Source organism: Pleurodeles waltl, chromosome 1_2 (genome assembly GCF_031143425.1).
Source record: "Pleurodeles waltl isolate 20211129_DDA chromosome 1_2, aPleWal1.hap1.20221129, whole genome shotgun sequence".
In the NCBI taxonomy this organism is placed as follows: domain Eukaryota; kingdom Metazoa; phylum Chordata; class Amphibia; order Caudata; family Salamandridae; genus Pleurodeles; species Pleurodeles waltl.
Genome location: NC_090437.1, coordinates 1,168,330,472 through 1,168,356,790, shown reverse-complemented (window position 1 = coordinate 1,168,356,790; position 26,319 = coordinate 1,168,330,472). Strand labels below are relative to the sequence as shown.

General features: G+C 47.7%; 1 protein-coding gene across 2 annotated transcripts in view; it reads right to left on the bottom strand.

Annotated features, from left to right (window-relative positions):
* KIAA0232 (KIAA0232 ortholog) overlaps positions 1 to 26,319 on the bottom strand; it is a 398,715-nt gene that overhangs the window by 179,128 nt on the left and 193,268 nt on the right. The window lies entirely within an intron of this gene.

Here is a 26,319-nt window from a genome sequence, read left to right as displayed (position 1 = left end):
TGGTCAAGGGAGAGGGACTCCTGGGGGTCACTCCTCCAGTGAAAGTCCGGTCCTTCAGGTCCTGGGGGCTGCGGGTGCAGGGTCTCTCCCAGGTGTCGGGACTTAGGATTCAAAGAGTCGCGGTCAGGGGAAGCCTCGGGATTCCCTCTGCAGGCGGCGCTGTGGGGGCTCAGGGGGGACAGGTTTTTGTACTCACAGTCTTAGAGTAGTCCTGGGGTCCCTCCTGAGGTGTTGGATCGCCACCAGCCGAGTCGGGGTCGCCGGGTGCAGTGTTGCAAGTCTCACGCTTCTTGCGGGGAGCTTGCAGGGTTCTTTAAAGCTGCTGGAAACAAAGTTGCAGCTTTTCTTGGAGCAGGTCCGCTGTCCTCGGGAGTTTCTTGTCTTTTCGAAGCAGGGGCAGTCCTCAGAGGATGTCGAGGTCGCTGGTCCCTTTGGAAGGCGTCGCTGGAGCAGGATCTTTGGAAGGCAGGAGACAGGCCGGTGAGTTTCTGGAGCCAAGGCAGTTGTCGTCTTCTGGTCTTCCTCTGCAGGGGTTTTCAGCTAGGCAGTCCTTCTTGTAGTTGCAGGAATCTAATTTTCTAGGGTTCAGGGTAGCCCTTAAATACTAAATTTAAGGGCGTGTTTAGGTCTGGGGGGTTAGTAGCCAATGGCTACTAGCCCTGAGGGTGGGTACACCCTCTTTGTGCCTCCTCCCAAGGGGAGGGGGTCACAATCCTAACCCTATTGGGGGAATCCTCCATCTGCAAGATGGAGGATTTCTAAAAGTCAGAGTCACCTCAGCTCAGGACACCTTAGGGGCTGTCCTGACTGGCCAGTGACTCCTCCTTGTTGCTTTCTTTGTTCCCTCCAGCCTTGCCGCCAAAAGTGGGGGCCGTGGCCGGAGGGGGCGGGCAACTCCACTAAGCTGGAGTGCCCTGCTGGGCTGTGACAAAGGGGTGAGCCTTTGAGGCTCACCGCCAGGTGTCACAGCTCCTGCCTGGGGGAGGTGTTAGCATCTCCACCCAGTGCAGGCTTTGTTACTGGCCTCAGAGTGACAAAGGCACTCTCCCCATGGGGCCAGCAACATGTCTCTGGTGTGGCAGGCTGCTGGAACTAGTCAGCCTACACAGACAGTCGGTTAAGTTTCAGGGGGCACCTCTAAGGTGCCCTCTGGGGTGTATTTTGCAATAAAATGTACACTGGCATCAGTGTGCATTTATTGTGCTGAGAAGTTTGATACCAAACTTCCCAGTTTTCAGTGTAGCCATTATGGTGCTGTGGAGTTCGTGTTTGACAGACTCCCAGACCATATACTCTTATGGCTACCCTGCACTTACAATGTCTAAGGTTTTCTTTAGACACTGTAGGGGTACCATGCTCATGCACTGGTACCCTCACCTATGGTATAGTGCACCCTGCCTTAGGGCTGTAAGGCCTGCTAGAGGGGTGTCTTACCTATACTGCATAGGCAGTGAGAGGCTGGCATGGCACCCTGAGGGGAGTGCCATGTCGACTTACTCGTTTTGTCCTCACTAGCACACACAAGCTGGCAAGCAGTGTGTCTGTGCTGAGTGAGAGGTCTCCAGGGTGGCATAAGACATGCTGCAGCCCTTAGAGACCTTCCTTGGCATCAGGGCCCTTGGTACTAGAAGTACCAGTTACAAGGGACTTATCTGGATGCCAGGGTCTGCCAATTGTGGATACAAAAGTACAGGTTAGGGAAAGAACACTGGTGCTGGGGCCTGGTTAGCAGGCCTCAGCACACTTTCAATTGTAAACATAGCATCAGCAAAGGCAAAAAGTCAGGGGGCAACCATGCCAAGGAGGCATTTCCTTACACTGCTGGAAACAAAGTTGCAGCTTTTCTTGGAGCAGGTCCGCTGTCTTCGGGAGTTTCTTGTCTTTTCGAAGCAGGGGCAGTCCTCAGAGGATGTCGAGGTCGCTGGTCCCTTTGGAAGGCGTCGCTGGAGCAGGATCTTTGGAAGGCAGGAGACAGGCCGGTGAGTTTCTGGAGCCAAGGCAGTTGTCGTCTTCTGGTCTTCCTCTGCAGGGGTTTTTCAGCTAGGCAGTCCTTCTTCTTGTAGTTGCAGGAATCTAATTTTCTAGGGTTCAGGGTAGCCCTTAAATACTAAATTTAAGGGCGTGTTTAGGTCTGGGGGGTTAGTAGCCAATGGCTACTAGCCATGAGGGTGGGTACACCCTCTTTGTGCCTCCTCCCAAGGGGAGGGGGTCACAATCCTAACCCTATTGGGGGAATCCTCCATCTGCAAGATGGAGGATTTCTAAAAGTTAGAGTCACCTCAGCTCAGGACACCTTAGGGGCTGTCCTGACTGGCCAGTGACTCCTCCTTGTTGCTTTCTTTGTTCCCTCCAGCCTTGCCGCCAAAAGTGGGGGCCGTGGCCGGAGGGGGCGGGCAACTCCACTAAGCTGGAGTGCCCTGCTGGGCTGTGACAAAGGGGGGAGCCTTTGAGGCTCACCGCCAGGTGTCACAGTTCCTGCCTGGGGGAGGTGTTAGCATCTCCACCCAGTGCAGGCTTTGTTACTGGCCTCAGAGTGACAAAGGCACTCTCCCCATGGGGCCAGCAACATGTCTCTAGTGTGGCAGGCTGCTGGAACCAGTCAGCCTACACAGATAGTTGGTTAAGTTTCAGGGGGCACCTCTAAGGTGCCCTCTGTGGTGTATTTTACAATAAAATGTACACTGGCATCAGTGTGCATTTATTGTGCTGAGAAGTTTGATACCAAACTTCCCAGTTTTCAGTGTAGCCATTATGGTGCTGTGGAGTTCGTGTTTGACAGACTCCCAGACCATATACTCTTATGGCTACCCTGCACTTACAATGTCTAAGGTTTTGTTTAGACACTATAGGGGTACCATGCTCATGCACTGGTACCCTCACCTATGGTATAGTGCACCCTGCCTTAGGGCTGTAAGGCCTGCTAGAGGGGTGTCTTACCTATACTGCATAGGCAGTGAGAGGCTGGCATGGCACCCTGAGGGGAGTGCCATGTCGACTTACTCATTTTGTTCTCACTAGCACACACAGGCTTGTAAGCAGTGTGTCTGTGCCGAGTGAGGGGTCTCTAGGGTGGCATAAGACATGCTGCAGCCCTTAGAGACCTTCCTTGGCATCAGGGCCCTTGGTACTAGAAGTACCAGTTACAAGGGACTTATCTGAATGCCAGGGTGTGCCAATTGTGGATACAATGGTACATTTTAGGTGAAGGAACACTGGTGCTGGGGCCTGGTTAGCAGGGTCCCAGCACACTTCTCAGTCAAGTCAGCATCAGTATCAGGCAAAAAGTGGGGGGTAACTGCAACAGGGAGCCATTTCTTTACAAAAACCTATTGGCTGGATTTGTCTCTGAGTGTGTGTACCTCATTTATTGTCTATGTGTATGTACAACAAATGCTTAACACTACTCCTTGGATAAGCCTACTGCTCGACCACACTACCACAAAATAGAGCATTAGTATTATCTATTTTTACCACTATTTTACCTCTAAGGGGAACCCTTGGACTCTGTGCGTGCTATTCCTTACTTTGAAATAGCACATACAGAGCCAACTTCCTACATTGGTGGATCAGCGGTGGGGTACAAGACTTTGCATTTGCTGGACTACTCAGCCAATACCTGATCACACGACAAATTCCAAAATTGTCATTAGAAATTGATTTTTGCAATTTGAAAAGTTTTCTAAATTCTTAAAAGACCTGCTAGGGCCTTGTGTTAGATCCTGTTTAGCATTTCTTTTAGAGTTTAAAAGTTTGTAAAAGTTTGAATTAGATTCTAGAACCAGTTGTAGATTCTTAAAAAGTATTCCAACTTTTAGAAGCAAAATGTCTAGCACAGATGTGACTGTGGTGGAACTCGACACCACACCTTACCTCCATCTTAAGATGAGGGAGCTAAGGTCACTCTGTAAAATAAAGAAAATAACAATGGGCCCCAAACCTACCAAAATACAGCTCCAGGAGCTTTTGGCAGAGTTTGAAAAGGCCAACCCCTCTGAGGGTGGCAACTCAGAGGAAGAGGATAGTGACTTGGAGGACAATTCCCCCCTACCAGTCCTATCTAGGGAGAACAGGGTCTCTCAAACCCTGACTCCAAAAATAATAGTCAGAGATGCTGGTTCCCTCACAGGAGAGACCAACACCTCTGAAATCACTGAGGATAACTCCAGTGAAGAGGACATCCAGTTAGCCAGGATGGCCAAAAGATTGGCTTTGGAAAGACAGATCCTAGCCATAGAGAGGGAAAGACAAGAGATGGGCCTAGGACCCATCAATGGTGGCAGCAACATAAATAGGGTCAGAGATTCTCCTGACATGTTGAAAATCCCTAAAGGGATTGTAACTAAATATGAAGATGGTGATGACATCACCAAATGGTTCACAGCTTTTGAGAGGGCTTGTGTAACCAGAAAAGTGAACAGATCTCACTGGGGTGCTCTCCTTTGGGAAATGTTCACAGGAAAGTGTAGGGATAGACTCCTTACACTCTCTGGAAAAGATGCAGAATCCTATGACCTCATGAAGGGTACCCTGATTGAGGGCTTTGGATTCTCCACTGAGGAGTATAGGATTAGATTCAGGGGGGTCAAAAATCCTCGAGCCAGACCTGGGTTGACTTTGTAGACTACTCAGTAAAAACACTGGATGGTTGGATTCAAGGCAGTGGTGTAAGTAATTATGATGGGCTGTACAATTTATTTGTGAAAGAACACCTGTTAAGTAATTGTTTCAATGATAAACTGCATCAGCATCTGGTAGACCTAGGACCAATTTCTCCCCAAGAATTGGGAAAGAAGGCGGACCATTGGGTCAAGACAAGGGTGTCCAAAACTTCCACAGGGGGTGACCAAAAGAAAGGGGTCACAAAACCTCCCCAGGGGAAAGGTGGTGAGACAGCCAAAAATAAAAATAGTAAAGAGTCTTCTACAGGCCCCCAAAAACCTGCACAGGAGGGTGGGCCCAGAGCCTCTTCACAAAACAATCCTGGGTACAAGGGTAAAAACTTTGATCCCAAAAAGGCCTGGTGTCGAAACTGTAGTCAGTCTGGACACCAAACTGGAGACAAGGCCTGTCCCAAGAAAAGTTCCACTCCAAACTCCAATCCAGGTAACACTGGAATGGCTAGTCTCCAAGTGGGATCAACAGTGTGCCCAGAGCAAATCAGGGTCCACACTGAAGCTACTCTAGTCTCTGAGGGTGGGGTGGATTTAGCCACACTAGCTGCCTGGCCCCCTAACATGCAAAAATACAGGCAGCAGCTCTTTATTAATGGGACAAGTGTAGAGGGCCTGAGGGATACAGGTGCCAGTGTCACCATGGTGACAGAGAAACTGGTTTCCCCTGGCCAATACCTGACTGGAAAAACTTATACAGTCACCAATGCTGACAATCAAACTAAAGCACATCCCATGGCAATGGTAACTTTAGAATGGGGAGGGGTCAATGGCCTGAAACAGGTGGTGGTCTCCTCAAACATCCCAGTAGACTGTCTGCTTGGAAATGACCTGGAGTCCTCAGCATGGGCTGAGGTAGAACTAAAAACCCATGCAGCCATGCTGGGTATCCCTGAACTGGTGTGTGTAAAAACAAGAGCACAATGCAAGGCACAGGGTGAAAAAGTAGAGCTGGAGTCTGGAAAAATGGCCCAGCCTACCAAGAGAAAAGGAAAGTCAGTTGGGAAACCAACTGCAACACAGTCAGAAAAAGAGAACCTCTCTTCTCAGGAAGAAGTTCTGCCCTATGAGGGAACTGAGCCTTTGGAGCTTGAACCTCATCAGATTGAGCTCTTAGGCCCAGGGGGACCCTCAAGGGAGGAGCTGTGTAAGGGACAAGAAACCTGTCTCTCTCTTGAAGGCCTTAGGCAGCAAGCTGCTGAAGAGTCCAAGGGCAAGAAAAATGGAACACATAGGGTCTATTGGGAAGATGGACTCCTGTACACTGAGGCCAGAGACCCCAAACCTGGTGCCACTAGGAGAGTGGTAGTGCCTCAGTCGTTCAGAGAGTTTATTCTGACCTTAGCCCATGATATTCCCCTTGCTGGGCATTTGGGACAAACCAAGACGTGGGAGAGGTTAGTCAACCACTTCTACTGGCCCAATATGTCCCAGAAGGTTAAGGAGTTTTGCCTCTCCTGCCCCACCTGTCAATCCAGTGGTAAGACAGGTGGGCACCCAAAGGCCCCCCTCATTCCACTTCCAGTGGTGGGGGTCCCCTTTGAAAGAGTGGGTGTGGACATAGTTGGTCCACTGGAACCTCCCACAGCCTCAGGAAATATGTACATCCTAGCAGTAGTGGATCATGCTACTAGGTATCCTGAAGCTATTCCCCTTAGGTCGACTACTGCCCCTGCAGTAGCCAAGGCCCTCATTGGTATCTTTAACAGAGTGGGTTTCCCTAAGGAGGTGGTGTCTGACAGAGGTACCAACTTCATGTCAGCATACCTAAAACACATGTGGAATGAGTGTGGAGTGACTTACAAATTCACTACACCATACCATCCACAAACTAATGGCTTAGTTGAGAGATTCAACAAGACATTAAAAGGCATGATCATGGGGCTCCCACACAAACTCAAAAGGAGATGGGATGTCCTCTTGCCATGTCTGCTTTTTGCTTACAGAGAGGTGCCACAGAAGGGAGTAGGATTCTCACCCTTTGAACTTCTGGTTGGTCACCCTGTAAGGGGACCACTTGCTCTTGTTAAAGAAGGCTGGGAGAGACCTCTTCATGAGCCTAAACAAGACATAGTGGACTATGTACTTGGCCTTCGCTCTAGAATGGCAGAGTACATGGAAAAGGCAACCAAAAACCTTGAGGCCAGCCAACAGCTCCAGAAGTTTTGGTATGACCAAAAGGCTGCACTGGTTGAGTTCCAACCAGGGCAGAAAGTCTGGGTTCTGGAGCCTGTGGCTCCCAGGGCACTCCAGGACAAATGGAGTGGCCCTTACCCAGTGCTAGAAAGGAAGAGTCAGGTCACCTACCTGGTGGACCTGGGCACAAGCAGGAGCCCCAAGAGGGTGATCCATGTGAACCGCCTTAAACTCTTCCATGACAGGGCTGATGTGAATCTGTTGATGGTAACAGATGAGGATCAGGAGGCAGAGAGTGAACCTCTCCCTGATCTTCTGTCATCAGACCCAAAAGATGGCTCAGTAGATGGAGTGATCTACTCAGACACCCTCTCTGGCCAACAGCAAGCTGATTGTACGAGAGTCCTACAACAGTTTCCTGAACTCTTCTCCTTAACCCCTGGTCAGACACACCTGTGTACCCATGATGTGGACACAGGAGACAGCATGCCTGTCAAAAACAAAATCTTTAGACAGTCTGACCATGTTAAAGAAAGCATTAAGGTGGAAGTCCACAAGATGCTGGAATTGGGAGTAATTGAGCGCTCTGACAGCCCCTGGGCTAGCCCAGTGGTCTTAGTCCCCAAACCTCACACCAAAGATGGAAAGAAAGAGATGAGGTTTTGTGTGGACTACAGAGGGCTCAATTCTGTCACCAAGACAGATGCTCATCCAATTCCTAGAGCTGATGAGCTCATAGATAAATTAGGTGCTGCCAAATTCCTAAGTACCTTTGACTTGACAGGAGGGTACTGGCAAATAAAAATGGCACCTGGAGCAAAAGAGAAAACAGCATTCTCCACACCTGATGGGCATTATCAGTTTACTGTTATGCCCTTTGGTTTAAAGAATGCCCCTGCCACCTTCCAAAGGTTGGTGAATCAAGTCCTTGCTGGTTTGGAGTCCTTTAGCACAGCTTATCTTGATGATATTGCTGTCTTTAGCTCCACCTGGCAGGATCACCTGGTCCACCTGAAGAAGGTTTTGAAGGCTCTGCAATCTGCAGGCCTCTCTATCAAGGCATCCAAATGCCAGATAGGGCGGGAACTGTGGTTTACTTGGGCCACCTTGTAGGTGGAGGCCAAGTTCAGCCACTCCAACCCAAGATCCAGACTATTCTGGACTGGGTAGCTCCAAAAACCCAGACTCAAGTCAGGGCATTCCTTGGCTTGACTGGGTATTACAGGAGGTTTGTGAAGGGATATGGATCCATTGTGACAGCCCTCACTGAACTCACCTCCAAGAAAATGCCCAAGAAAGTGAACTGGACTGTGGAATGCCACCAGGCCTTTGACACCCTGAAACAAGCAATGTGCTCAGCACCAGTCCTAAAAGCTCCAGATTATTCTAAGCAGTTCATTGTGCAGACTGATGCCTCTGAACATGGGATAGGGGCAGTTTTGTCCCAAACAAATGATGATGGCCTTGACCAGCCTGTTGCTTTCATTAGCAGGAGGTTACTCCCCAGGGAGCAGCGTTGGAGTGCCATTGAGAGGGAGGCCTTTGCTGTGGTTTGGTCCCTGAAGAAGCTGAGACCATACCTCTTTGGGACTCACTTCCTAGTTCAAACTGACCACAGACCTCTCAAATGGCTGATGCAAATGAAAGGTGAAAATCCTAAACTGTTGAGGTGGTCCATCTCCCTACAGGGAATGGACTTTATAGTGGAACACAGACCTGGGACTGCCCATGCCAATGCAGATGGCCTTTCCAGGTTCTTCCACTTAGAAAATGAAGACTCTCTTGGGAAAGGTTAGTCTCATCCTCTTTCGTTTGGGGGGGGGGGGGGTTGTGTAAGGAAATGCCTCCTTGGCATGGTTGCCCCCTGACTTTTTGCCTTTGCTGATGCTATGTTTACAATTGAAAGTGTGCTGAGGCCTGCTAACCAGGCCCCAGCACCAGTGTTCTTTACCTAACCTTTACTTTTGTATCCACAATTGGCAGACCCTGGCATCCAGATAAGTCCCTTGTAACTGGTACTTCTAGTACCAAGGGCCCTGATGCCAAGGAAGGTCTCTAAGGGCTGCAGCATGTCTTATGCCACCCTGGAGACCTCTCACTCAGCACAGACACACTGCTTGCCAGCTTGTGTGTGCTAGTGAGAACAAAACGAGTAAGTCGACATGGCACTCCCCTCAGGGTGCCATGCCAGCCTCTCACTGCCTATGCAAGTATAGGTCAGTCACCCCTCTAGCAGGCCTTACAGCCCTAAGGCAGGGTGCACTATACCATAGGTGAGGGTACCAGTGCATGAGCATGGTACCCCTACAGTGTCTAAACAAAACCTTAGACATTGTAAGTGCAGGGTAGCCATAAGAGTTTATGGTCTGGGAGTTTGTCAAACACGAACTCCACAGCACCATAATGGCTACACTGAAAACTGGGAAGTTTGGTATCAAACTTCTCAGCACAATAAATGCACACTGATGCCAGTGTACATTTTATTGCAAAATACACCCCAGAGGGCACCTTAGAGGTGCCCCCTGAAACTTAACCGACTGTCTGTGTAGGCTGACTAGTTCCAGCAGCCTGCCACACTAGAGACATGTTGCTGGCCCCATGGGGAGAGTGCCTTTGTCACTCTGAGGCCAGTAACAAAGCCTGCACTGGGTGGAGATGCTAACACCTCCCCCAGGCAGGAGCTGTGACACCTGGCGGTGAGCCTCAAAGGCTCACCCCTTTGTCACAGCCCAGCAGGGCACTCCAGCTTAGTGGAGTTGCCCGCCCCCTCCGGCCACGGCCCCCACTTTTGGCGGCAAGGCTGGAGGGAACAAAGAAAGCAACAAGGAGGAGTCACTGGCCAGTCAGGACAGCCCCTAAGGTGTCCTGAGCTGAAGTGACTAACTTTTAGAAATCCTCCATCTTGCAGATGGAGGATTCCCCCAATAGGGTTAGGATTGTGACCCCCTCCCCTTGGGAGGAGGCACAAAGAGGGTGTACCCACCCTCAGGGCTAGTAGCCATTGGCTACTAACCCCCCAGACCTAAACACGCCCTTAAATTTAGTATTTAAGGGCTACCCTGAACCCTAGAAAATTAGATTCCTGCAAACTACAAGAAGAAGGACTGCCTAGCTGAAAACCCCTGCAGAGGAAGACCAGAAGACGACAACTGCCTTGGCTCCAGAAACTCACCAGCCTGTCTCCTGCCTTCCAAAGAACTCTGCTCCAGCGATGCCTTCCAAGGGACCAGCGACCTCCGAATCCTCTGAGGACTGCCCTGCTTCGAAAAAGACAAGAAACTCCCGAGGACAGCGGACCTGCTCCAAAAAGACTGCAACTTTGTTTCAAGAAGCAGCTTTAAAGAACCCTGCAACTCCCCGCAAGAAGCGTGAGACTTGCAACACTGCACCCGGCGACCCCGACTCGGCTGGTGGAGAACCAACACCTCAGGGAGGACCCCCGGACTACTCTACGACTGTGAGTACCAAAACCTGTCCCCCCTGAGCCCCCACAGCGCCGCCTGCAGAGTGAATCCCGAGGCTTCCCCTGACCGCGACTCTCTGAAACCTAAGTCCCGACGCCTGGAAAAGACCCTGCACCCGCAGCCCCCAGGACCTGAAGGACCGGACTTTCACTGGAGAAGTGACCCCCAGGAGTCCCTCTCCCTTGTCCAAGTGGAGGTTTCCCCGAGGAAGCCCCCCCTTGCCTGCCTGCAGCGCTGAAGAGATCCCTTTATCTCTCATAGACTAACATTGCAAACCCGACGCTTGTTTCTACACTGCACCCGGCCGCCCCTGCGCTGCTGAGGGTGAAATTTCTGTGTGGGCTTGTGTCCCCCCCGGTGCCCTACAAAACCCCCCTGGTCTGCCCTCCGAAGACGCGGGTACTTACCTGCAAGCAGACCGGAATCGGGGCACCCCCTTCTCTCCATTCTAGCCTATGCGTTTTGGGCACCACTTTGAACTCTGCACCTGACCGGCCCTGAGCTGCTGGTGTGGTGACTTTGGGGTTGCTCTGAACCCCCAACGGTGGGCTACCTTGGACCAAGAACTGAACCCTGTAAGTGTCTTACTTACCTGGTAAAACTAACAAAAACTTACCTCCCCGAGGAACTGTGAAAATTGCACTAAGTGTCCACTTTTAAAGTCGCTATTTGTCAATAACTTGAAAAGTATACATGCAATTGAAATGATTCAAAGTTCCTAATGTACTTACCTGCAATACCTTTCAAACAAGATATTACATGTTAAATTTGAACCTGTGGTTCTTAAAATAAACTAAGAAAATATATTTTTCTATAACAAAACCTATTGGCTGGATTTGTCTCTGAGTGTGTGTACCTCATTTATTGTCTATGTGTATGTACAACAAATGCTTAACACTACTCCTTGGATAAGCCTACTGCTCGACCACACTACCACAAAATAGAGCATTAGTATTATCTATTTTTACCACTATTTTACCTCTAAGGGGAACCCTTGGACTCTGTGCATGCTATTCCTTACTTTGAAATAGCACATACAGAGCCAACTTCCTACACTATCCATCTGGCAATGCCTTGTTTGGATATAGGATTACCGGCATGAGGTTTTTGGAAGGCTACAAACAATTGTTTTGTTTTACGAAATTGTTTTGTCCTGTCAATGTAATACATTAGTGCTCTTTTTATGTATAATAATGTATGTAAGGCTCTTTCGGCTACTGAGTCTGGTTGTGGAAAGAAGACTGGGAGCTCCACCGTTTGGTTTATGTGGAACGGCGATATGACTTTTGGTAAGAATTTGGGATTTGTACGTAGAACCACTTTATGTTTATGTATTTGAATAAAGGGTTCTTGTACAGTAAATGCTTGTATCTCACTTACTCTTCTAAGTGATGTGATAGCTATTAGAAAGGCTACCTTTCAAGTTAAGTATTGCATCTCACAAGAGTGCATGGGTTCGAACAGTGGTCCCATGAGTCGTGTTAATACAACATTAAGGTTCCACGAAGGTACTGGTGGTGTTCTTGGGGGTATAATTCTTTTTAGTCCCTTCATAAATGCTTTGATGACTGGGATTCTAAAAAGCGATGTTGAATGTGTAATCTGCAGATATTGCAGTGAGATGTATTTTAATTGAAGAGAATGCTAGCTTAGACTTTTGTAAGTGTAATAAGTAGCCTACAATGTCTTTTGCAGAAGCATGCAGTGGTTGAATTTGTTTAGTGTGGCAGTAGTAAACAAATCTTTTCCATTTGTTTGCGTAGCAATGTCTTGTACTGGGTTTTCTAGCTTGTTTAATGACCTCCATACATTCTTGTGTAAGGTCTAAATGTCCAAATTATAAGATCTCAGGAGCCAGATTGCTAGATTGAGCGATGCTGGATTCGGGTGTCTGATCTGTTTGTTTTGCGTTAACAGATCTGGCCTGTTCGGTAATTTGATGTGAGGTACTACTGATAAATCTAGCAGTGTTGTGTACCACGGTGGCGAGCCCAGGTTGGTGCTATGAGTATTAGTTTGAGTTTGTTTTGACTTAAGTTTGTTTACCAGATAAGGAATGAGTGGGAGAGGGGGAAAAGCGTAAGCAAATATCCCTGACCAACTGATCCATAACGCATTGCCCTTGGACTGAGGGTGTGGGTACCTGGACGTGAAGTTTTGGCATTTTGCGTTTTCTTTTGTTGCGAATAGGTCTATTTATGGCGTTCCCCAGTATAGAAAGTAATCTTGTAGGATCTGGGGATTTATTTCCCATTCGTGTGTTTGTTGGTGATCGACTGAGATTGTCGGCCAACTGGTTCTGAATGCCTGGGATGTATTGTGCTATTAGGCGAATGTGATTGTGAATTGCCCAATGCCAAATTTTCTGTGCTAAGAGACACAGTTGCGACGAGTGTGTCCCCCCCTTGTTTGTTGAGGTAATACATTGTCGTCATTTTGTCGGTTTTGACAAGAATGTGTTTGTGGGCTATTAGTGGTTAAAATGCTTTTAATGCTAGAAACACTGCCAACAGTTCTAAATGATTTATGTGCAGTTGTTTTTGTTGATTGTCCCTGTATGCTGTGCTGGTTGAGTTGTGCTCCCCACCCCATCATGGAAGCATCTGTTGTGATCACGTCTTGAGGCACTGGGTCTTGGAATGGCTGCCCTTGGTTTAAATTTATAGGGTTCCACCATTGAAGTGAGAAGTGTGTCTGGCGGTCTACCAACACTAGATCTTGGAGTTGACCCTGTGCTTGTGTCCATTGTTTTGCTAGGCACTGTTGTAAGGGCCGCATGTGTAATCTTGCGTTTGGGACAATGGCTATGCATGAAGACATGCCTAGAAGTTTCATTACAAACCTCACTTGGTAGTGTTGGTTTGGCTGCATGTTTAATGCTATATTTTGGAACGCTTGTACCCTTTGTGGACTTGGAGTGGCAATCGCTTTTTGTGTGTTGAGTGTTGCTCCCAAGTATTGTTGTATTTGGGATGGCTGCAGATGTGATTTTTGGTCATTTATAGAGAACCCTAGTTTGTGTAGAGTTTCTATAACGTATTGCGTGTGAAGAAGACACTGTTGAATGCTGGTTTTTATTAGCCAGTCGTCTAAGTACGGGAATACGTGCATGTGCTGTCTCCTTATATGAGCGGCTACTACTGCAAGGCATTTTGTGAATACGCTTGGGGCTGTTGTTATCCCGAACGGTAACACTTTGAATTGATAGTGTACGCCGTGTATTACAAATCTTAATTATTTTCTGTGGGAAGGATGTATGGGTATGTGAAAGTAGGCATCCTTGAGATCTAATGTTGACATGTAGTCCTCTTTTTTGAGTAAGGGAACCACGTCTTGAAGTGTTACCATATAGAAGTGATCCGATTTAATGAAGAGGTTCAGCGTTCTGAGGTCTAATATGGGTCTTAACGTTTTGTCTTTCTTTGGAATTAGGAAATATAGTGAGTAGACGCCTGTTCCTTTTTGATGGTTGGGTACTAACTCTATTGCTTGTTTTTGTAACAATGCTTGGACTTCTAGTTGTACAGGTGTAAGTGTTGTTTGGACATATTGTGTGCTCTTGGGGGCACATCTGGCGGGAAATTTATGAATTCTATGCAATAACCATGTTGGATAATGGCTAGGACCCATGCGTCCGTAGTTATGTGTGTCCAGTTTTTGTAGTATGCAGTAAGTCTCCCCCCCCACTGGTGTTAAGTGTTGGGGTTTTGTGACATTGAAGTCACTGTTTGGTTTGACTTGTTTTAGGGGTTTGGAATTTTCCCCTTGCTCTTGGGAATTGTCCACCCCTATATGAGCCTCAAAACCCCCCTCTCTGCTATTGTCCCTGATAGGTGGGTCTGGTTTGCGAGGTGGAAGGTTCTGGTGTTTGCATACGAAACCCCCCCCCCCCTAAATTGTGGCTTTCTAAATGTGCCTCTGCTTTGTGGGGAGTAGAGCGCACCCATGGCTTTGGCCGAGTCTGTGTCCTTCTTTAATTTTTCAATTGCTGTGTCCACCTCCGGCCCAAACAATTGTTCCTGGTTGAAAGGCATGTTTAACACAGCTTGCTGGATTTCTGGCTTGAATCCTGAGCTTCGTAACCATGCATGCCTGCGAATGGTTACCGCAGTGTTGACTGTTCGTGCTGCTGTGTCTGCAGAGTCTAATGCGGACCTTATTTGGTTGTTGGATATTGCTTGTCCTTCCTCAACAACCTGTTGGGCACGTTTCTGGTGTTCTTTGGGCAAGTGCTGTATAATGTGTTGCATCTCGTCCCAGGGTGCCCTGTCGTAGCGAGCCAGTAGGGCTTGCGAGTTTGCGATCCGCCATTGATTGGCTGCCTGTGCTGCCACCCGTTTGCCCGTTGCATCAAACTTCCTACTCTCCTTGTCAGGCGGTGGAGCGTCTCCTGATGATTGCAAGTTAGCCCTCTTTCTTGCTGCACCTACAACTACCGAGTCTGGCGTAAGTTGCTGTGTTATAAATACAGGGTCCGTTGGGGGAGGTTTGTATTTTTTCTCCACCCTAGGTGTGATAGCCCTTCCTTTCACTGGCTCCTGGAAGACCTGTTTTGCATGCTTGATCATGCCTGGGAGCATTGGCAGACTCTGGTAGGAAGTGTGGGTGGACGCCAAGGTGTTGAATAGGAAATCATCCTCTATTGGCTCTGAATGCATTGCTACATTGGGAATTGTATCTGCCCTTGATAGTACCTGCGTATATGCAGTACTGTCCTCTGGAGGTGACGGCCTTGTTGGGTAACAATCTGGGCTGTTGTCTGATACCGGAGCATCATATAAGCCTTGGTGGTGGTGTTTTATCTCTTGCCACCTTTGCCTTTGGCTGCATTTCTGACTCATGAAATGCCAGCTTTCTTTTGGTTTTAATTGGAGGTGGAGTTTGTATTTACCAGTCTCTTTCTGGATATGCAACCTCCTTTGGGTATGGTCTGGTTCCCCCATACCTATTTCCTGCTCAAATCTGTGTGTTTGCATTTGGCCGGAAAGTCTTTGCTCTTCTGTGTAAGAGCTGATTTTCGGCTACGAAGCCGCTTTTTTCAGTACCGAAGCTTCCGTGAAAGTCTTTTTCGGTTCTGAGGTAACTTTTCTCACCTTGGGTGAGTCGAACTCTCGGTGTCGAGATCTTTCGGAGCCTGAATCTCGACCGGAGTCGGATGTCTTCGGCGGTTCTTTGGCCTTTTTCGGTGCCGATGTTTGGTCACCTTCTTTTCGATGGGTTAAGCCATGGCCTGCTGGCGGCGGCATCCCCTTGGCCTTTACGATCTTTGGGGGAGCCTTGGACGGGGCAGTTTTACTCACTGTTTTCTGCGTTGTCGCGGGTCGCTCACTTTCGGAATCATCTGAGTCCGTTCCCAGGATGGAAATTCTTTCCTCCTCTTCGACGTAGAGTTGTTCCCTCGGTGTCAACGCCATTTGTAGTCTTCTGGCTCTTCGATCTCGTAAGGTCTTTTTTGATCGAAATGCCCGACAGGCCTCACAAGTATCCTCCCTGTGTTCTGGTGATAGACCCAGATTACAGACCAAGTGTTGGTCTGTATAAGGATACTTCGAGTGGCACTTCGGACTGAAGCGGAAGGGGGTCCGGTCCATTAGTTTTGTCGATGGACGCGGTCGGACCGACCAGGCCCTGCTGAAGAGCGGAAGCCTCGATTGGCCGCCGGAGCGCTTCTACTGTCGGTGTCGATACGCTAACACTAAACTGGTACAGAGCGCGAACAATACTGTCAAATTTTCAATATTTAGCTTACTTTCCAGATTCGAAATATGGAGCGAAGAGGAACACGTCCGAACCCGATGGCGGAAAGAAAACAATCTAAGATGGAGTAGACACCCATGCGCAATGGAGCCGAAAGGGAGTAGTCCCTCGGTCTCGTGACTCGAAAAGACTTCTTAGAAGAAAAACAACTTGTAACACTCCGAGCCCAACACTAGATGGCAGGATAATGAACAGCATGTGTATCTGCAGCTACACATGCCACCGAACATATATATATATAAAAATGATTGACACCCTTTTAGCACTTGCAGCATGTATAGCCATTTTTATTATCTTGTGTGGATTATAAGGGTCTAAAAACTCAACTGGGCTAGAGGAACTCAAGCCAACAGAAACATCAGTCAGTAATTTTTAGGTGCCAAGTAATTTGCTTTTTAATATAAAGGAACTATCTAAATGCCCTGCCAAGTTCAGAGATGATCTGATTGATGCTTATGTATTTACTAAGCAATTAGACAACATAGCTGTGTTTCCATGCTACTAAAATCAATCAACTGAACACCAGAGAATAATATTTCAGTAGTCATCTATCCAGAATATCACGTTGATGGAATAATGAAACAGTAAAGTCATACGAATTATGGAAAATATTTTTGGGGAAAAGCCAATCCTTCCTATTTGTATCTAGCAGGATCAGTTTGAGAAATTAGGCTCAACCACAACCACAGTTCCATTTGAAACCCTTATAGTTTTCTGTGTGTATTTGAACTTTCCTTAAGTTATCATTTTACAACGTGACTATTACAGATATTATCAGAGAAATCCTGGGCTTTGCCAACCTCCCATGGTTTATGTATATTAAAATTATATGGCAAGCTTATCTTTCACTATCCTGGCAAAACCTAAGGTGTCCAAAAGATGTGAAATTGTCTAAAAATAAATAAATCTTCGAAAACCAGGTTTGGTGCAGTAAATAGAGCACCACACCAAGGTTAGGTCTCATAGTCCATGACATGGATGGTAAGCTTAAAGGCAGAACTGGAACTTATTCTGAAATCAACCTGCACTTTGAAATAAGGCTCAGTATGTCAAATGTAAAGTTTGGCATTTTGCCAACTGCAACAGTCACATGTAATGGGGCTTTGCCAAATGACAAACAAATATCATACTACTTCCCTAAATATAACCTTGGAAGAAAACCAATAAACATTTTCTATTGCTCAGCCTTGTATCAGTATTTGAGATCATAACGGACTAATCTGTTTCATTATAATTAATAGTTAAGTTTATGAATCTTTAGGGGTAGCATGGGGCCAAGATGTAATTAAGATAGTGACAAACCAAACAGTGAGCAGCCCTAATAATAGGAAATGACTTTGTACATTTAAGTGTTTTTGTTTTATTGGTAGTATAAGATATCAGACGAGAGTAGAGCGTTTTAAGCAAATCTTTGTAGTAATTTTATCGTGCTACATTTCAAAAGTTATTTTTCCATGTAATGTTTTTATGGCTCACATGGAACGATTGGTTGGAATATACCTATGGTTCAACTGTTTTGGCACTCAAAACCTGAGTGGAAGACTGTTGATTTTGAGTTCTGAAACGTTCAACTCCAATCAACGGGAGGCACTGCAGTAGTCCGCTTTTTCAACAGCTGCACTACTAGTTCAAAGTACACAAGGATGAATAATATCTGCACACACCCTTTTATTTGGTCTCTGATTCAGAAAATGGTTATCGTTGTGCCTCCTCATTACACTCCACATCTTAGCCTGTGTCCTTAAAGCAGAGATTCAGAACTTAAAATAATGGAAAGGCTGAAGGTTTTCCCCTGCTGATTTTCCAATATTTTCATCGTAAACTGTGGACAAAAGTCATAACCTGGGTTCACCTAGCCTAGAAGGAGAACAATCACATACCTTGTGTCCTTACACCGTAGTATACACAAAGACAAAATACCTTTAAAAATAATCATTCTTTATAACCATAAGGTTGAAGTACTTGGATTGAAGCCCTTGATAAAAACACAGAATCCTCATCAATGACCTAATCTTTACTGGCCTATGTTGAGTTTTCCTTGTCTCTGGTATCTATATTCTATTTGAATTTGAAATAAATATTTCAACACCTGTAAACCTTCATGCTTCCATGCAGATGGCAGAAAATAGAACCAATGCTGAGTCATATTGATCGCTGGTGCCTACTGTTCATTCCTTTACTCTGCATGCATCAATCTATTGCCCCCAGGAGAGGGAAAGGATTATGTTACCTACCCTGTTAGTGTCTGTTTGTAGCATGTAGATTTACATGGTGTGCACACTTCTGGCATCTAGTGTTGGGTACGGAGTGTAGCAAGTTGTTTTTCTTCAAAGAAATCTTTAGAGTCACAAGATCAAGTTACTCCTCCTCTCCGTGATATTGCGCAGGGGCATCAACTCTTTTGTTTTCTAGCTGGTGGGCGAGAAAGAAGTGAAAGCAGCGGCTGTTTCTTCATGAGGGTATGGGGAGCGTCACCCCTCCGCCCGCAGTGAGCCGCACTAAGTGTTAAAAATAAAATGACAAATAATTTCATTGCCATTTTATTTTTAACCAAGGTATCCGCCAGCCTGCCCCCGATTGGCAGCATGGAGGCCTGGAGTTCGGAGCAGAGCCACACATGTCTGAACCCAATGGCAGAGAGAAAACAATCTAACAAAGGAGACGATGCCCAAGCACAATATGACTGAGAAGAGGAGTCACAAGATCTTTTGACTCAAAAGATTTCTACGAAGAAAAACCCCTTGCACCACAGTGGACCCAACACTAGATGGCAGAGAATGTGTATCTAGAGCCACACATGCCAAACATTCTGTTTCTGGAAGGATGGGACTGAGTGGGAGTCAGGCCTCTGCCGTTCTAAATCACTGGGGAAAATCTTCTAGATGAACGAGTTACTTACCTTCGGTAACCACTTTTCTGGTGGATACATTAGCTACCTGTGGATTCCTCACCTAATGAATACTTCCATTGCGCCAGCATTCTACGGAAATCTTCTTCCTAGCTTCTGCACGTCGACGAGGACGTCACAATTGCCCACGCGACGCCGTCTGACGTCATACAGGCAATAAGAGGTCCTCGCTGACGTGCCGACGTCAGTACCAACATTTTTTACGTGCGTGAGAATAGGCCATTGAGATAAATGAACAAATAGCAATATTTAATGACACTCAAAATAAATACATCATTTCAAGAACTTAATTCTTTTTCTTTCTTTCTTTTTTTTTTTTTTTTAAAACAAGTAAATGAATATACGAACAATAATATATATATATATATATACATACATATATACAGTATATGTACAAGTCCTCAAAACCAAGAGGAGCACACTCAAGAACAACTTGGTTAGACCAGACAGGCAACGGGGAGGCGGGTGATACCGTGAGGAATCCACAGGTAGCTAATGTATCCACCAGAAAAGTCATTACCGAAGGCAAGTAACTCGTTCTTCTGATGGATACAACTACCTGTGGATTCCTCACCTAATGAATAGAGTCCCAAAGCAGTACCGCACTCGGTGGAGGGTGCCTGAATGGTCAAACCAAGAAATCCTGCAGCACTGACCGTGCAAAATGGCCATCCCTCCTAACCTCAGAGTCTAAGCAGTAATGCTTTGCAAAAGTATGGAGGGATGACCAGGTTGCGGCCTTGCAGATGTCAACCACAGGAACACCCCTAGCCAAGGCTGAAGAGGCCGACTTAGCTCTGGTGGAATGAGCTCCTATACCATCAAGGGGTTCTTTCTTTGCTAAAGAGTAACACATTTTAATGCAAAGAACAACCCACCTGGAGAGTGTTCTCTTACGGACTGCCTTTCCTCTCCTCTTTCCCACGTACCCGATGAAACGCTGATCCTCCAGCCTGAAATCCTTCGTTCTATCCACATAAAAGCTTAGCGCTCTCCTTGTGTCTAAGCGGTGAAGTCTCTCTTCTTTCTTTGAAGGATGAGGCGGAGGATAAAACGTGGAAAGAGTAATCGTCTGGGCCATATGAAAGGGTGAAACAACCTTCGGTAGGAAAGCAGCCTTGGTCCTCAACACCACCTTATCCCCATAAAAAGATGTATAAGGGGGTTTCACAGATAGAGCTTGCAACTCACTCACTCACTCTCCTTGCAGAAGTAATTGCAACCAGGAAAACCGTCTTTAGAACCAATAACCTTAAGGGGCAAGAATGCATAGGCTCAAACGGGGACCCCATAAGAAAAGTTAGAACCAAGTTTAAATCCCACTGAGGCATAATGAAAGGAGTAGGAGGGAATTTGTTAATAAGACCCTTCAAGAATCTAAGTACTATAGGGGATTTGAATAAAGAAGGCTGGTCTGGAAGACATAGAAAGGCTGACAGGGCAGACAAGTATCCCTTAACCGCAGCCACTGCACAACAGACTGCTCTGGCACCGGCACGTAGGTACTCTCCTCGGTAATCCCTTTGGAGTGAGTGTGACTATGAGGGAATACCCCTCCCCCGGCGCTATTCAGACCAGAGGCAAATAGCCCTTAACTACGGGCCATTACAGACCTACCACACCATGAACCACCTGTTCAGGTAGGCTCTTTATGATTCACTTTGAGCACTTCACTTATTGTTAGTGCTCCGGGATCCTAGACCCCGACGAATGCCCCTGACCTACCAGCACCTTGAGAGGGCAAAAACATGTTGGTCATATATACTCCTTTTTAGACTCTAAGAGACATTATTCTCCAGTGAGCCTCCTCCCCAGTTCATAACCTTACCGACATGCACCTCCATTAAAATGTAACTAGCATTAATTGGTGACATGTATGGTAATTTTATTTCTACCTCATCTGGATCCCTGTAATTTATCCCGCAAGTTTAATTTCAGTACTCCCTCGGGTTCTTTTATCCAAGAGGTTGTGTCCGCCCAAGTAGTATCATCTTACTTGGGTGGGGCTAGGTGGTCAAATGATGAAGCAAGACACTATTATGTGTGTGAGACCACCTAGTCCGTAAGGGAACTCCCCCTTCTTCCCCCCCCCCCCCCACCCCCCCAAGACAACACAGTTTCCCATACCTGGGACACTCTTCATTCATGCATTCTCCATCTTGTATCTTAAGGCGACCTAATTGATACCGCCCATTGAGGGGACACTGGTCAAGTTCCACCCTCAATCCCTACCACCCCACACCCTTAGTGGTTATATAGAATTATTTTGGGAGACGGTGTGAGTTAGCAATACTCCCAGTACTCTCTTTTTGTGTTTCACACAGGTTTTACACCCCCACCTCCAGAGCCTGCACCTTCATGCCTGGAGATTGAACGGGGCAACCTGAGTTCCTTTTCTCTCCCGCCTGATGTAGTGGATGTTATCTTATCGGCCAGGCGACTGGTCAAGTTCCACCCTCAATCCCTACCACCCCACACCCTTAGTGGTTATATGGTGTAAAACCTGCCCCTGCGACTGCGAGAGGAAGTCTGCCCTCAAAGGGAGACGGAGCGGAGGGCACAGTGAGAGTTGGAGAAGGTCCGTGTACCATACTCTCCTCGGCCAATCCGGAGCTATTAAGATGACTTGGGCCCGGTCTTGGCGAATTTTCCTCAAAACTCGAGGAATCAAGGGTATGGGGGGGAAACGCATAAAGCAACTGGTCGCACCAGGTCAACTGAAACGGGTCCCCCAATGCTCCTTGTCCCGGATACTGGAGGCTGCAGAATAACGGGCAGTGCAAGTTCTCCCGAGTGGCAAACAGATCTATCCGAGGAAACCCCCACATCTGAAAGATTAGACGGACTTGATCCGGATGGAGACGCCACTCGCGATCGGCCGAGAAATGGCGACTGAGACTGTCCGCACGTACGTTCAAGACTCCGGCCAGATGATTTGCTACCAAGCAAATCTGATGGTCCTTTGCCCAGGACCAAAGCCGTAGAGCTTCTCTGCAGAGAAGGTACGACCCTACTCGTCCCTACTTGTTTATATACCACATTGCGGTAGTATTGTCCGTCAGGACCTCAACTGACTGACCGCGAAGGGAGGGGAGGAAGGCCATGAGAGCCAGACGTACAGCCCGCAATTCCAACAGATTTATATGAAACTTCTGTTCTACTGGAGTCCAAAGACCTTTGATCTCCAGGTCCCCCAGATGAGCTCCCCACCCTAGAGTGGAAGATTCCGTTATTACTGTGGCCACAGGCGGAGCTTGCGAGAACGGCCTTCGTCTGGAAACATTGCAGTCCGCACTCCACCATTTCAAATCCGTGGCAGCATCTCTGGAGATCCTCACCGAACCTTCGAGATCTCCTTTGTGTTGAGACCACTGCCTTCGGAGGCACCACTGAAGAGCCCTCATGTGCCAGCGAGCGTGAGTGACCAGCAGTATGCAAGAAGCAAACAGACCGAGCAGGCGCAGGACCTTGAGGACCGGAATAATCGCTCCACTTCGAAACATTGGAACCAACGCCTGAATGTCCTGAATCCGCTGAGGCGGAGGGAAGGCTCGATTCAATGTTGTATCCAGAACTGCCCCTATGAACAGGAGGCGCTGAGAGGGCTCTAGGTGAGATTTGGGCACGTTCACTGAAAAACCCAGGTCGAACAACAACTGAGTTGTCGACTGAAGGTGATGCAACACGAGCTCCGGAGACTTGGCTTTGATCAACCAGTCGTCCAGATAAGGAAATACTGCTATCCCCTTCCTTCTGAACTCTGCCGCAACCACCAACATCACCTTCGTGAAGACTCGAGGTAAGACCAAATGGGAGGACCGCAAACTGATAGTGCTGCGACCCCACCACAAACAGGAGATACTTCCTGTGCGACTTGAGTATCGGGATATGAAAATAAGCATCCTGCAAGTTGACAGACACCATCCAATCTCCATTGTTCAGCGCTAAAAGCACCTGAGCTAGGGTCAGCATCTTGAACCTTTCCTGTTTGAGGAACCAATTCAAGATCCTCAGGTCCAGAATTGGCCTCAACCAACCATCCTTCTTGGGGATCAGGAAGTATCTTGAGTAACAACCCTGACCCCCTTTCCTGCTCTGGAACCAACTCCACCGCGCCCTTTGAAAGGAGGACTTGAACCTACTGTTCTAGCAACAGGAGGTGTTCTTCTGAACAGTAAGAAGGGCGGGATGGGGGGCGGAAACTCCCGAAAGGGTAGGGTATAGCCCTTTCTCACAATGCTGGTAACCCAGGAGTCTGTTGTTATGACCTCCCACTTGTGGAGAAAATTCAGTAACCTCCCCCTTACAGGAGTGGAGTGAGAAGGAATTGGCAGAAGCCTAAGGCTGCTTCCCATGCTGCACCCCTCCAGAGGATGAGGAAGAGGCAGAGTGCCGCTGAGTGGCTCCCCTGGTACGAACCCTACCCCTCCCTCTGAAATATCTATAGGAGAGCGCAGAGGTGGGTTGCTGGAATTTTCCTCGAAAGGAGGAGGAGGAACCACGACCAAATCCTCGAAACCTCCTAAAAAATCTGGAGGAAGCAGAAGAGGCTTGCAAGCCCAACGACTTGGCAGTGGCCCTACTCTCCTTGAACCATTCCAAGGCTTGTCACCATCAAAAGGAAGGTCCAAGAGGGTCGATTGCACATCAGAGGAAAAACCAGAGCTACGAAGCCAGGCCTGCCTCCTCATAGCCACAGCAGTACCTATAGCTCTAGCAACAGAGTCAGATGTATCCAACCCAGATTGAATAATCTGGGTTGCTGCTGCCTGAGCATCAGAGACCAGGCTCAATAATTCTTGAGGAACCTCCGTGTGCGTCGACTTAATCTCGTCCATCAGGGCGTAAATGTATCTCCCTAAGATGCACGTAGCATTGGTGGATTTCAAAGCCATGCTACATGACGAAAAAACCTTCTTTGATGACATGTCCATCTTTTTAGAGTCTCTATCAGAGGGCACAGCTGGAAAGGACCCAGGAGCAGATCGAGCTGAGCACGAAGCCTGAACCACCAGGCTTTCAGGTGTTGGATGCCTGGAAAGAAAGCCTGGGTCAGCCGGTGCAACCCGATATCTCTGAGTCACAAATCTATTCACGGCCGAAGAAGACATCGGCTTCTTCCAGATTTCCATAATGGGGTCCAGTAGTGCCTCATTGAAAGGCAAAAGTGGCTCTGCACATGTTGAGGCAGGATGCAACACTTCCGTCAAGATGTTTGGCTTGGTCTCAGACACTGGCAAAGGGAGGTCCAAAAAGTCAGCCGCCTTTCTAGTGACTGAATGAAAAGAGGTCTCCTCTGTGTACTCCCCAGGTGATGACAAGTCCCATTCAGGAGAGGTGTCCAGGCCACTAGCAGTGTCCAAGCCATGGAGACCTTCACAAGAGTCCTCAATCTCCCCTTCCTCCAGTGCCTGTCTCCGGTATTCCTGTTCTTCAAGGAGGCGAAGAGCAAGCCTCCTCGAATGTAGTCTCTCTATCCTCGGCGTCGACATGGCGTCTGCAGACGTCGAAGATTGACGCCGATCCTCGGATCCGTCAGACGCTGGATCTAATGGCGCCATGGTTTTCTTCGGCGCCGAACATGGAGCAGGACGGACTGAAGACTGTTCCAGAGTCGGAAGAGGTCTAGTCGGCGTCGCTGGCTGAGACGGCGAAGCCACAGGAGCCAAAGCCACAGGAGCCGATATCGGCGCCAAGCCCACGTTTCACAAGGGAAGAAAGGGCATAAAGGGTGCCGGTCGAAGTGGAGCAGGAGCACCCATGTTGAAGGCCAAAGGGCCTGAAGGACCAGCCGGTCCACCACCTGGAGCCATCTGTTGGAAGATGGAGAACATTGCATTTAAGAATGCGGGACTATCTGCTCCAGGGGCCGGGAAAGCCGGGTATTGAGGTGCCTGGTTCGAAGGCAACAACGACGCCGGTCTCGACGTCTGCATAGACCGAGAAAACACCTGAGGCTGTGGAACCTCGAACACCGAAGGAGGATTAACCGATGACATGGGTAAAGTCGGAGAAGGTAACGGCGTCGTCGGCTGGGGAGAGACAGTGGGACTAACTTCCCAAGTCTTTCGACGTCGAGTCGATGGTGACCTAGATTGAGACCTCGCCCTACTCGACCGGCGCCGAGATTCGACGACGACGGGAGTTCCGATGACGCCGATGTGACTTCGGTGAAGACGACTTTTAGTGATGTCTTTTCTCCTTCTTCTTTGACTTCGCAAGAAAGTTTGGCCTCACGTTCTTTCAAGGCCTTTGGATTCATACGTTGACAAGAATCGCACTTGTCAACGTCGTGGTCGGAACTAAGACACCACAAACAGTCAGAATGTGGGTCCGTTACCGACATTTTGCCTCCACACTCTCGGCAGGGCTTGAATCCTGACTTTCTTTGCGACATTGTAATGTCTCAATAGCTCCCTCGAAGATAACCGTTTCGAATGGCACGGAAAAAAGGGAACTGACGCCGGCACGTCGGCGAGGACCTCTTATTGCCTGTATGATGTCAGACGGCGTCGCGTGGGCAATTGTGACGTCCTCGTCGACGTGCAGAAGCTAGGAAGAAGATTTCCGTTGAATGCTGGCGCAATGGGAGTATTCATTAGGTGAGGAATCCACAGGTAGTTGTATCCATCAAAAACTTGTTGAAGAGTATAGTCACCGTGGTTTGGGGCCAAAAACCACCATTATGGAATCCATGTGCTTAGCGGGCTTTCTCATCCCATAAAGGGGATGGAGCTGGAGTGGACATCATGCTTGAACCCTCCCACTCCCTTCAGTTTCCTCACTATCCCATCAAGTAGCCTGCACCTGTATGTGACTGAGGTTTGGGTCCTACTGACCAGATCACAGAATAGTAAAATAAATGCACAGATGGCAGAGATGTGTGATAGGACCATGGTCCTCACCAGAGTAGATTATTATTACAGACATACCTAAGTTTGACTTGCAAACATTCACCATTATGCCACTGGTAAAATAATTACAAAATCAGCATTGATTTGTGACCTTACCGCTCAATGGAAGAACTAAGTACATCACATAAATAAGTAAGATTAAAAACTGTAAATACACATATGCTGGATAGACCTTCTGGCTTAAAGTTGTTTGAGTTGCATAAATAATACAATGAAAAGAGATGAATACTTTACTATATGTTTGATGCATAAACTTACTCTTTACAACACTATATGCCTTGCTAGATTAATTAATTTCATTCATAGCAACAAGCATCCATGTTATGGAGAGACTTTCTGCTAACTCCCAAAATTAGCTTTTCTAAGAAATAGAATTTAGGTTGGATTGCTGTGAAACATTACACACCTCCGTAATAGTCTAAGAGACTGAGCAACAACGGACTTCAGTCCTATGCTAGTAAGTGACCCAA